The following is a 10,422-nucleotide window of genomic DNA, read 5'->3' as shown; positions in this document are numbered from 1 at the left end:
TTGTTTGTTTTTGTTTTTGTTTTTTAGGTTTGTATCACTTTGTGCTTTATGTCTAGGGACATTCAGTGGTAGAGTACCTGCCTACCATTTGCAGGGCCCTGGGTTCTATTCTTCAGTACTATGAGCAAACAAAACCCCATAGTAACCACAGTTTAAAATTCTCATTACCTCCTCTAATATTTGGTTCATTTGTCTGAAATTTCCTATGTTTTCCCCCTTTAAACACACCAGTTCTCTGCTTACTCTTTTTTTCTGCTGTTAAATCTATTTTTAAAAAATTAAATTTCTACTGTCCTATGAGTCCCAGAATTTGTCTTTGGTCAATTTCATCTTGTAAAATGAAAATTCCAAACACCTCTCTAACGGTTTACATTCACCTTACCTTTGTACGGCCTCCATTTTCTTCCTACAGCATGTCTTCCTGTGCTGGGTTCTAGGTCATGACGTCATGCCGTTCCTTTCATTGGTCCTCTCTAGTGAGTCCTACTTGTGTCTAGTTTGGAGTTCTGGAACTGAACTGTGATAGTTTTGCTTATGTGTGTGTGTTTCTAAATTTGAGTGGGAAATTTAATGCTTTTAATGCTGAAATATATTTTCAATTCAATATTTTCTTCAAATAACCCTAAGAGCCATTGGATAAATGCTGCTTTCGTGTTCTCACTGAGGAAACCCTTAACGTTTGGAGCCTTCATATTCCACATAGTACACTTGCTTTCATTTCTCCATTGCTTTCTGTGGTTTATTTTCTGTTTTGCGGCTTTTATTCATCAGACCATAATCCTTGCAATCTTATCTTTTAGAGCATGTGGGCCCAGATTTAATGTTTGTTCCCTCGGGGAGAATTTGAATTTGATTCTGCAAGGTACTTGAGGAACTCTAACTCTCTAAAGGCCCCTTGTCATTTTTTCTGTATGGACTATTGTGTTCTACCACGTCTATCAACACTGTTCCCACCGGCATGAGGGCAGGTGCTTCTGTTCTTTCTCTTTGTGGGACACTTTGTTTTTTTCCTTGATCCATTTATTATAATGAACAAGATAGACTAAATTCAGTTAAAAAAAATAAACCCCAAATCTTGTTAGTGGCTTAGGAAAGAAAGCCTATCTCTTTATGCCAAGTCTGAGGTGGAGTGGGCTGTCCTGCAGCCTTCCCAGGGCTATCTGGAACCCATTACCTACAAAGGGCCACGACAGGAAATGGAATACAGCATTTCCACCCACAGTCTGCTGGCCAGAGTACCACCTCACAGCCCCTCACAGACTACACAGGGCAGGCAGAAGCATAGCCTCTTCTGGTGCTCAGGAAGAGGAAATAGTGTTGGACAGGTCAAGCTGCCTTTTTCTTCCACGGAGTGGAAAGCTTTCAAGTGTCCAACGTTATTTGGGAGTATTTATTCTAGTTTTGTAACTTGCAAGAAACAGGCCTCTCTTTCTTTCCTCCACCCTTCCCACATTCCTCTTTCTTCCTTTCTCTCTACCAAGTCAGGCTCATGGACCGTTAAAATAAAACTCTGGAGAATGTTGGTTTTAGTGCTTTGGGGCTTTATGGGTTTGTACTTCACTGGCAGTTTCGGCCTCTGAGAGTTTCCTTTCTTTTTCTGCCAACTCATTTGGTGCATTTTTCCCTCTGTTTTTACATTCACAGTCTCTGTGCTGGTCTTAGGTGTTCTATACCACCCGTGTGTCTAGGAAAACTAGCCTGTTGTATTGAATGAAAAGGGAATCAATCTTACTCTCTATGTGAGATTACTGCTTCTCTGGTGCTCCCTAGACCAGGGTTTCTAGTGTTGAGAAGGAAGCTGCTTTTTTTTTTTTTTTTCTCATGTATGCAATGGTCTGTAGTATTTGGGATGTCAGATAGTTGCTCCTTATTCTTAGTTATACACGTCCCTCTCAATTTCATGTTTTGTAGGAGAAAGCACTGTTATGTTCAGATTGACTTTCTTGAACTCAGTTTTGAGGGGACTGCTGTTATCCAACACTCATTTAAACTAGTACTACATGAATAATCTCATTATATCCTCTAGTTTCACTAGAGTTCAATGTATATGGAGGCTAGGGCTAATTATTTTCTAGGAGTGCCTTATCTATCTATTTTTAATTGGTGTGACTATAACAGAGTATTTGAGGCAAGCTAACTGCATATCAGAAGTGCTAATAGTTCTGCATGTTCACAGGCTCACCAGATACTGGCTTCAGCTCTCTTCTAGTGAAAACCTCAAGGTTGCAAGCAGCCATAATCCCAGGAGGAGTTCAGCTGTCAGACTTCACACACATCTCTGAAAGAAGAATCCAGAGTTCTGGGGTCCACACGGCCTCTGAGATCACATTCTCATTTGAGTGAGGAACTTACACCAGGTTCTGCCTCCTGTCAATCTATCCTCTCACAATGCTATGCTATGAACCAAGTGTTTCACAAAGGAACTCTTGAAGGAAACAGTGTTGTGAAATGGCGGTTGAGAGGCCTTGGTGGCTTGAGCCAAGGTGTCCCACGGATGCCATGCAGACAGGGTGAATGGCAGCGTGGCATGGTGGAAAGTTACTCACACCTTGCAGAGAGGGGGGTCCAGATGGAAAGTTTTATTTTTAAAGGGAGAGAGAAAATGGAATAGAGGGAAGGAGAGGGAGAGAGAGAGAGAGAGAGAGAGAGAGAGAGAGAGAGAGAGAGAAGGTGTGCACTACCTCATGGTGAGGGAGGAAGGAAGGAAAAACAGAAGGATTTTTTCCTCTTAAAGGGGGCTTTAAGTAAGATGACATCAGGATGCTGGGTGAGTCCCTAAGGGGTGGGCCAGAATGTCAACAAACGCCCTATCCATACTATTGCAACTGTTAAATATATTTTGAGTATAAGGGATAGTCCAAGATTAAGGAAAGTAAGGAAGAGAATGTCTGGAGTGCAGAAGATACATTAGGGTGTCTGTTGGTATTCCCGTATCCTATCATGAAGGTCTTTGTTGGTTAGATTTATGTCACAAGCTGGAGTCATTTGGGAAGAGGCACTATCAACTGAGAAAATATGTCGATAAAATTGTCTTTTAGGCAAGTCTGGTAGTTATCTTTTTAATAATCATTATTATTAATGTGGGAAGATTCAGGCCACTACAATGGAAGTGCCAGCCCTGGGCAGGTGGTCCGGAGTTATATAAGAAAGAAGGCTGAGGAAGTCATGAGGAACAAGCCAGTAAGCAGTGTTCCCCCATGGTCTCTACATCAGCTCTTACCCCCAGGTTCCTCTCTGGGCTCTTGTCCTGACTTTCTCAGTGTTGGAGTATGACCTGAGAGTTGTAAGATGAAGCAAACTCTTCCCTCCTCAAGTAGCTTTTTGGTCATGGTGTTTATCACAGCAATAAAAATCCTGATGAAGACAAAATCAATAAGAAACTGCAAGAACTCAGTCCTGGCAGGATGAGGAATAACTCAGACATTTCAAGAATAAAAGTGGGGATGACCCATCCATAGAAAAGAACCAAGACCAGTTAAGATGCTTGCTGAGGGGTATAGAAAAATGAAATGAATAGTAGAAGGTACTTATGGGTACTATGGCCTTATGACCAACTATAGAAAAAATACTATAATTGCATGTTTCTGCCCATTTTGTTAAGGATATGTGTATGTACATGTACATATAGATTAAGCAGATATTTGTGTTTTCCTACCATCCTATTTCTTTTATAATATTCCAGTGGGGCTGCTACTCAGAAGAGCCCACTGCCCAGCCCAGATCCAGCATTTTTGTGTCTTCAAATCTAACACCTACTCCATCCATGAGCTGCTGGACCATGAGGAGGAGGTGGTGCTGCAGAACCTGATGTGGGAGCATGTCATTGCCACTGAAGAGGAAAAGCTGAAACATGATTGTAATTGAAGAAGTCTCAGTGATGGTCAGGCATTTATAGTGCTTCAGAAACAGAAGCTTTGAGCCAGACCATTGACTCATGGCAATGAGTATTTGTATGTAGAGCTGTGTGGGCAAAAATATACTGAGTGACATGCTACAGTTTCCAAAGCCATTGTGATGAATGAGCAATGCATTTGCTGTGGAAAGAGACTGAGCTATGTCAATATCCAAGGCCTGAATTACCTCTGGAGCCCATGTACATGTTCATGGCCTGTACTGCCACTTAAAGAATTGTTGATGTCTGTGGTCCATGCTGTATCTGGATGCCATGTTTGTATTGGTGGCCTACTACAGCCAGGGGCCCTGTTAATGACCATGGTGGCTTGTGTTGTCACCTTAGGCCAGCCATGTGAATGTCTGTGGTCTGTGTTACCACCAAAGGCCATGTGTTGTAGAATAGTATTTTAAGGTGTGTTACTTTTGTTTATGTTACATTTGTTTAACTCTATGAAGCTGTGCTACTGTGCCTGTATAAAACACCTGATGGTCTAATAAAGAACTGAATGGCCAATAGCAAAGCAGGAGAAAGGATAGGCAGGGCTGGCAGACAGAAAGAATTTATAAAAGAAAAAATCTGGGAGGCAAAAAGAAGTAGCCAGAGAAGGAGGACTTCAGGGTCAGCCACCCAGTACATGGCAAGCCACAAGATTTACAGAAGTAAGAGAATGGGAAAAGGACAAAGGCAAAAGGTATATGGGCTAATTTAAAGATAAAAGCTGGCTAGAAACAAGCTAAGCTAAGGCCGAGTATTTATAAGTAAGAATAAGCCTCCATGTGTGATTTATTTGGGAGCTGGGTGGCAGGCCTCCCAAAATAGTAGAAAACAAACAACAACAGCCGTGTTGATGCCTGTGGTCTGTGCTGCTTTGGTTTGTGGCATGTGCTTACACCAGAGGCCAGGTAGAGGTCTGTGGTTCACACTGTCACCTGATAACATGTGGATGTTCCATTATCTGTGTTCCTCCTGACTATAAAGGACAAGAAAGCTTCTTCTACAGTGGTATTTTGATGACTTCAGACTCACAGTTGAGAAAAAGAGACATGGAAGGCTTCTGTGACCACTCTTAACCCCCTAAAGAGTGACAGCTTAGACAGAAAGCCATCAAAGAGAACTCTTAAAAATTATGATAAGGGTGCTGACATGTAACTCTGTGAAACAGATGGAATTGGAGGTGGGGTAGGGAAGGACTCACTTTTCTTTCAGGGGCTGGCCACCCCAGATTTGACCATATTCCAGGGATTATATGGTTTGACCATGTTCCAGGGACTATATGGACAACACAAATTGGACTTGTTATTTTTTGTTCATTTGTTTTTTGTTTTTATCTTTTTGGGGGGAAGGCCACAAGGGCAGAGGGCAGATCTAGAAGGATTGGGAAGTAAGGGTGATTGGGGTGCATTATGTGAAATTCCCAAATAATCAATAAAAATATTATGTTAAAAAGGAAGTAGTTAATGGTTGCTAAACTTACACTATCATATTTAAATTAAGGGCTGTTAAAAGACTAAGCATTCCTAAGGGACTTGGACATCTATTTCGGGGGAGGAATAGTGTGATTTAGAAATGTTCTAAGAAGAGGTGGTTGTGTGTTGAGATGAGAAGGGATGAACGTGTGATGGGTAATCTTGGTTGTCAATTTGGTGAGATCTAGAACCAACTAGGAGACACATTTCTGGGCAGATTTGTGAGGCATTCATAGAAAGATTAACTAAGGGAAAATCCCTCCCCTGGAGTGGGTGGTGTCTTCTGATGGGTAGCCCAAATGGGAAGACTTCTAAGCAAATAGCAGTAAAAGCAGTGTTGTTTGACACTCTGCTTCCTGTCTTCCTAGTGAGTGTTTTTGTCCTTTGCTGATTCAGATCCAGCGTCTGCCTTCCAAAGTGTACTGAAGACCAAACATTCCACATGAGGCTTCCAGACTTTGAGTGCCAGATGGGAATTATAGAAACTATGGGAGATGTATAGACTGAGAAGCCACCTGTTTTTCAGCCTATCTACGGTGAAGACAGCCATTGGTGGATGACCCCACCCCTAATTGTTGTAAGCCAATTTAGTAGATCCATTTTTTGTAATATAAAAAATAGACTAAAATTATTAGAGTTTTAAAGACATTCATATACTTTAGGAGGGAAGATTGAATACCAGTTTGCAGTTTAATGCTGTATCTTGAATTCAGGATCTTGAATAAATTTTCTTTTGTTTTTGTTACATATTTTAAAAGTAATTTCAATTTAGAAAAAAAAAAATCCTTTGGCCACAGTGTTCTCTTTTCCTAAAGTAGTTTCTAGCACTTCATTGTACATGTTCCCTGTAGAACATAATTATTATCATAGCCAGTAAGTTTCAAGATTTTCCGATCTTTTTTTTTCTCAAATCGTATCTTTCACCTCTTCAGATGAACAAGATGACATTCTTCATTAAATATTACTTTCCATCTTGCCTCTTTTAAATATTTTAATCCTCCTATTATTGCTAAGAAAAAGATGACTTTGTGAGCTTATTTGATTTAAGCATACCTATTGCAGTCTTAAATTCATGGCAAGTACAATACCCTAGCTAGTTCAATTGTAGAGGGTAATGACTATTGTCAGGCCCCAAAGAAACTCAGGACCAATAGCTATCTTTGGAGCTTATTAGCAAACCAAAGAGCATAATGACCTCCAGGCTCACTCAGTATCACAACAGACCAGACCAGAGCTCTTCCCAGCTCTTCCCATCCCACCCTCCCTCTTCCCTAAACTTCTCCAGCTCCTAGGCTTCCCTTCTCCCAGCTTCTCCTTCTCATATAACCCTATGATTTCAGCCATGTGTTTTCTTGGTACACTCTCTTTTGTCTTCCTCTCTTGACCCCCTCTTTCTTGGTCTTCTTTGTCTACACTCTGTCTTCTTCTCTAGCTCTCTCCAACCCACCTCTCTCCTTTTGTGGCCCAGATGAATCTGCTGACCATGATCAGTGTATTGCCTTTTCTCCTAGCTTGAGACTCTTCCAGATGCCTCTGGCTGTATTCTCCCTCTTATCTACAATAAAAACCTTCCTTCAACCATACCTTGGACTGGTCATGTACTCAGTTTATACATCTGGGGCTGAAACCTTGAGTTTACATAATTATGAATTTTCAGGTCCTACCAATCTTGAATCTTTTCACTGTCTTACAGATTTGACAGATTATTATTTTTTCACTCTTTGGTTTTTCAAGAAAGGATTTCTCTGTGTAGCCCTGACTGTCCTAGAATTCACTCTGTAGGACAGGCTGGCCTTGAACTCACAGAAATCTGCCTACCTCTGCCTCCCAAGTGCTGGGATTAAAGGCATATGCCACCACTGCCCAAAATATTTTACAGATCAACAGATCATGTTTCCTTGTCTCCCACATCTCTCTTCATGGCAGTAAAGACTGATGCAAAGATAAGACAGACTATAGTTTATACACAACACTTATAATTCAACTTTCACCAGAGAGGTATTTATTAATATTTGTCTAGACAAACCATGGTCATATGCATGTTTTTCTGTTTGCCAAAAATGATTATCTTCTTTTTAAAAAGTATTTATTTTTTTAAGTACACACATGAGTACAATGTTCTATGATCATATTTATTCCTAACTTCCCTTCCTTTCTTTCTTCTCTGTCCTTCTAATTCCATTCCTCTTCTCAAAGTTCCCCTCCTATGTTCCAGTGTGAGTACATGTGAAAGTGTGTGTGTGTGTGTGTGTGTGTGTGTGTGTGTGTGTGTGTTGTACATATAGCTACACTGGTTGTGTGTTCATGATTAACATGGCCATCCCATCTCTAGAAAGCAATGTTTTATACTTCTTTCTTCTGTCTTCTGGCTCTTAAAATCTTTCTGTTCCTTGTTTCTGTGATGTTCGCTAGGCCTCAGTGAGTAGGATAGATTTCCTGTTTGAGGTTGAGTACTCAAGAATCACTTAGTCTCAGCACTTTGGCAAGTTATGAGTCTCTATGTTAAGCATCATCGCCTGCATAAAAGAAGCTTCTCTGACCCAGGCTGACAGAATTATTATTCTATAAGTTTAACTGAAAATGATTTGAAGGCATTTTTGCTACATTCCTGTTTAAGCAAAACATGAGTAGTAATTTTCCTCTGGAGCCTGTGACTTCTCCAGCTGCTGGTTTTTGACAGGGTTTACAGTACCTGGTGTGTATTATTTCCCAAGGAATGGGTTTCAAATCCAAATACAGAGGTTGGTCACTCCAGGAGAGTCAGGCCACAGTGGGCAATAGGTCAGGTTGGTGTTATAGCCTACAGTGTGTACAGCTGGTTAGAACCATTGATCTTCAAGCACTGTAAATGCTAGCCTGAGGAAAAGAGGCTACCAGTGCAGATCTAGCTTGATTTCTCTGTGTTCCTATATCAAAAATGCATGATATCATCAGCAATAGGATCTTACAAAATATTTTTATTTTATTTACAATTTCAGAGAGTGTTCTAATTCCCATTTCTTTTGGCTGATTGGTCAATAAATTTATTATCTTTATGAAAAAAATCTTCATAGAAAATTGCTTTAGCTCTCAGCAGCCCTTTCCTGACCTCTGAGGAAGCTTGCCTTCTTTTGAGCAATCTGATCTTTCTTCTGGACAAGAGACATTTTGGGGTCGGTTCTACCTCTTCTTCTTCAGTTCTCTCTTGGGCTTCTTCTCATAGACAGGATTCTCTAGGATAGCAGCATGAGCTTTCTTATACATCTCCTCCATCATGTCTGGAGTCATGTTGTTCTTGAGGTACTGAGAGAACTGTTTCTTATAAGTATGTTCGTCTTCCTCCATCAGGTAGCACGTGTAGTCTGCAATATGCTGACCCATGATGTGCTTAAAGTGTACTACTGTGTTGAACTCCTTGGTTTCAGAATCATAACCAGGGAATCGCTTGGTACCATGAGGAATAGACAAGCCTCCATCCACAGCTCCCTTCAGGGCCCAAAAACTTTATTGCCAGTTGTAGTTCAGGCAAGACCTGCATCCAAATAGCAAGTGAAGGCACCAGGCTGATCATCAATGCTTTCCACATTGTATTTATCTCCAGTCACCTCCACTTGGCCTTCATACATCTTGTCCATAGCAAACCTGTTGAGAAGCCTGTAGGCCAGCAACAGACTAGTACAATAGGCTGCAGCATAATTTGTCAGGTGCTGAGTACACGATCATGTCCCCTTCAATACGGGCATACACAATCTGGCAGATGATATCTCTGTTGGTTACACAAACTATCATCCTGTATTTGGGTGTGTTGTACTTATTTTTGTCTTGGATCACCAATCATTTGTGAGCACGGTAGTGTTTTACCTTCTCGCCACCTTCTAAATCTCACTTGGTATCTCTTAAAGTAGGCCTTATTCTTGACAACTTTCACAAACCCCATCCTACGGAACAGCAACCCGCAAACGCGGCTCCACACAGACCTGCAGGCCTGGAGGCACTAGGGGGAAAAAGAAGGCCAATTCCCACTTTGTAATATAGTTACTACAAAGGAGAGATTAACTTTATTTTTAAAATGGGCAACGTAGATAGCAATTTTAAATCAAGCAAATAAAACCATAGAGATCCTAGGGAAAGGTTGATAGTGTTTGAATGGTGAAGCCAGAGAATATGCAAGAAGGAGGTTCAACTTGAAATGGTATATTTTAGTCACCTTAGATTCCTGTACCACTTCTATGTCAAGTTTGAAGGTTCTAAACTTTTTTATAGATGTTTAAAAAAAAATATGTATGTTTGCATATGTGTATGTATGCATGTGTGTATATAGTTTTATCAGTTGAGTTGGCAAAGCACACTTTCTTCACATACAAGATACCCCCCCCCCAAAAAAAATCACATGGTTCAAGAAAATTGAATTTTATAACTTTTGGGAAATCTTGCAAGTGAATCCCATTGAGATTCTTTCTTAGAAGTCATCCATTAAGATAGCTTAAGAACCAGAGCTTATTGTATTACAATAATTCAGTAGCTGTTACTTTGTATCAAGACTCAGAAAATAGAGTACAATAAGAAGGGTGCTTCTGTTTGGTGAAGTCCTTTGCATCTCTCTTCCCAGGTCTTTACGAAGTAACTGTTAAGGTGCTGCTTTGTACTGTTGACAGAAGAGAAACCAAGGGCAAAGAGTCTGGAATAACTGACCATTTGATGGTATGTTTCATAGCAAAGCAGTTATGTAGTTAGAGTTTTCCTGCCTGGCCCACAGTCAGGACAAATCTCTCTTACCCGCCATAGACCTCAGAACAAACCAAGTAAACACACAGAAACTTACATTGTTTACAAACTGTATGGCCATGGCAGGCTTCTTGTTATCTACTTCTTCTATCTTAAATTAACCCATTTCTGTTAGTCTATACTTTGCCACATGGCTTGTGGCTTGCCAGTGTCTTTACATGTTGCTTCTCATCATAGCGGCTGGCAGTGTCTCCTCCCAGCCTTCCTGTTCCCAGCCTTCTCCTCTTCTTTGTCCCGCCTACCCTATCCTTCCTGCCTGGCTACTGGCCAATCAGCACTTTATTTATTTTCACCAAT

The 10,422-nt window shown here is 40.8% G+C and overlaps 1 pseudogene; it reads right to left on the bottom strand.

The window, feature by feature from the left end:
- Positions 1-8,423: 8,423 nt before the first annotated feature.
- On the bottom strand, positions 8,424-9,287 carry LOC118571265 (annotated as a pseudogene).
- Positions 9,288-10,422: the final 1,135 nt, after the last annotated feature.

This window comes from Onychomys torridus, chromosome 20, assembly GCF_903995425.1.
Source record: "Onychomys torridus chromosome 20, mOncTor1.1, whole genome shotgun sequence".
Taxonomy (NCBI): domain Eukaryota; kingdom Metazoa; phylum Chordata; class Mammalia; order Rodentia; family Cricetidae; genus Onychomys; species Onychomys torridus.
Note: the sequence above shows the minus strand (reverse complement) of the source record. Positions and strands in the feature narration are given on the sequence as shown.